The following is a 2,252-nucleotide window of genomic DNA, read 5'->3' on the forward strand; positions in this document are numbered from 1 at the left end:
TGACATCCTCTGACACAAAACAAAAAAAAGGCATTATTTGGTCTAAATTGGAAAACAGTCTTCATAAAATGACAATAAAATATATTTTGCTGTTAAAGATGGGAATCAGACATGTCATTCCCTCAGAGAACATTGCCAGTAATTAAAAAAATAAAGCAGGCCATAAGAAGGCAGACCTGYGTTGTATTACCAAATTATTAGGAATATAAACAATTTTTTTTCTTTTTTTTTTTGTCATGGTGTCAGTCTGAGGTCCCATAGGGCTACTTCTTCAGAAAAAAAAAATCCTCTTGCAATAAATTTAATTATAAAAAATAAATTTATGACCTTTGTAGCATATATGACTGACCAAGGATATTGTTATTATACTGACCATTTCATTTCAGCTCTATCATTACCCCAGATCTCCAGCTGCAGTTCACAATTCAGAGCTAATGCAACAATAAAATCGCTCCAAATGCAAGGGGAGGAAAAATCCGTCTCAGCTGAGAGGTTCCTGTGTTAATTTGTGTGCATGCATGTGATTTCACAAGGTGAGACGTTTACCAAAAAAAAAAGGCCACGCTGCAGCGTTTAGGTCGTCGGTTTGTGGTCTGGAAGGGGGAATTCAAGGTGAATGGCCGCCCGTCAGGGAGGACTGCCTTTGTCTTCACACTGAGAAAGCGCTTTGCAGTCGGCCATTACCTCCCCCCTTTTCGCCATGCTGTTCCTTCCACCCTGGATTCCCCAGTAATGAGCGAGGAATAAAATAGTTGACGCATTTACGCGAATTAWGAGCAGCTACAGCTTTTTGTGGTTCAAAATCTGATTTTCTTAGTGTTTTCGTCTGGTCCGTTTTTCAAACGTGACGATACGGCTTCGCCTACCAAATAAATAAATGTTTCGTTTTTATTTTTTTTTATATTTTAAAAATTAAAAGTGTGGAATTTTGACGACTGCCAGCTGCATTTACAGATTAGCCGCGTGTGCAAAGCAAATTATGATTTATGGGTCGRGTTTTGAGAAAASAAGCCGACCTCCGCGGATAAGCTGGCCGGCAGAGAGTGCTCCTTAGCCGGTCGCGTTTGGACATGCCTTCCGCTCTCCTCCCCGGTAAAASCTAGCCTCTCCGAATTTATAACAAGCTGCCGCAATTTACCAACACCACAATTTAGTACAATTTACAAATAGATTATATAAATTCAAAATCCTTCTTACAAACGTTTTTTCTTAATTATTAACTATTTTTCCTAAAATATAGATGAGTAAATGACAAATACGTAGGTGAAAAAAAAACTCAAAGAAAATGGAAGGTATTTACAGAAACTGCATCATGCAATAATAATAATAATATTAATATTAAATTTAATAATAAATGTAATGGATATTCCAGAGGATGGACACATCCTGCTTTGCTATTTGGAAAATTGTAACAATGTGCTGTGTGTGTAATGCACAGCATGTCACATCCAGCAATTTGGACGAAACACAGCCTCAGTCATCTCGTAGCGAGGAGCCAGGCCCTAAAATGTTTTATTAAATTTAAATAAAAGAAATATCAAGTATATAAAATTACTACTTACTGGTGTGTTAAATCCTTGCATAACAATAAATTCTAAAATCACAAAACTCTGGGACAGAAGGTGCAAGTGCGACGCCCATTTAAAAATCAGAATCTGAGATTAGTGTGGCTAGAGTGGAATATCTCCATCTGAGGCTGTGCAGTAGTCTGCTGCTTCAGTCGTGAAAGCAGAGGCCAGTGGGACTGGGGCTTCCGGCCTGGCTGGATTGCGGCTCGGATCTCCAAGCAGCGGTTTCTCTCCCGATGCAACTGCGCACCTCGGCGTCTCTGGGGCAGGGTAAACACGCCCTCTCATTGGTTGGATAAGTGCATGTTAATGGATTCGTGCCGCCCGCCCGCAGATTCGGCAGCCTGCGATTGGCCCGCAGCGAAAGCCAATGCCGTGCTGGCTGACGACGGCAAACTGAGTGAAAAGCGCCAGATTTAAAGCGCCTTAATGGTGAGACTGTTCACAATGACGCTCAGTGCGTCAGACCACAACCTAAGATGAACTATGAGGTCAAGCAGAGGCAGGGAGGGAAGGGGAGAGGAAGGGGGAGTTGGATGGATGAGGTCAAAACACGGATTAGATATATTTTTGGGTGTTTATTTTACAAAGAAAAATCTTGCAGTAAAATAAACCAAGTGGATTTAACTCTGAACATGGCTCAGTGGGGGGGAACATTTTTTTTTATTTGTTTGTTTAATTTTA

At 40.6% G+C, this 2,252-nt stretch overlaps 1 protein-coding gene across 4 annotated transcripts in view; it reads right to left on the minus strand.

Moving 5' to 3' along the window:
- Positions 1-1,824, minus strand: part of bahcc1a (BAH domain and coiled-coil containing 1a) — a 74,976-nt gene extending 73,152 nt beyond the window's left edge. For 2 of the 4 annotated variants that reach the window (XM_008416194.2, XM_008416191.2), the window contains exon 1: positions 1,563-1,823. The gene's annotated coding sequence lies outside the window, so the exon portion shown is untranslated. Of the gene's footprint in view, positions 1-373; positions 691-1,562 lie in introns of those variants that run through there. The other 2 variants (XM_008416195.2, XM_008416192.2) reach the window with 2 other exon arrangements.
- Positions 1,825-2,252: the final 428 nt, after the last annotated feature.

This window comes from Poecilia reticulata, linkage group LG8, assembly GCF_000633615.1.
Source record: "Poecilia reticulata strain Guanapo linkage group LG8, Guppy_female_1.0+MT, whole genome shotgun sequence".
NCBI lineage: Eukaryota > Metazoa > Chordata > Actinopteri > Cyprinodontiformes > Poeciliidae > Poecilia > Poecilia reticulata.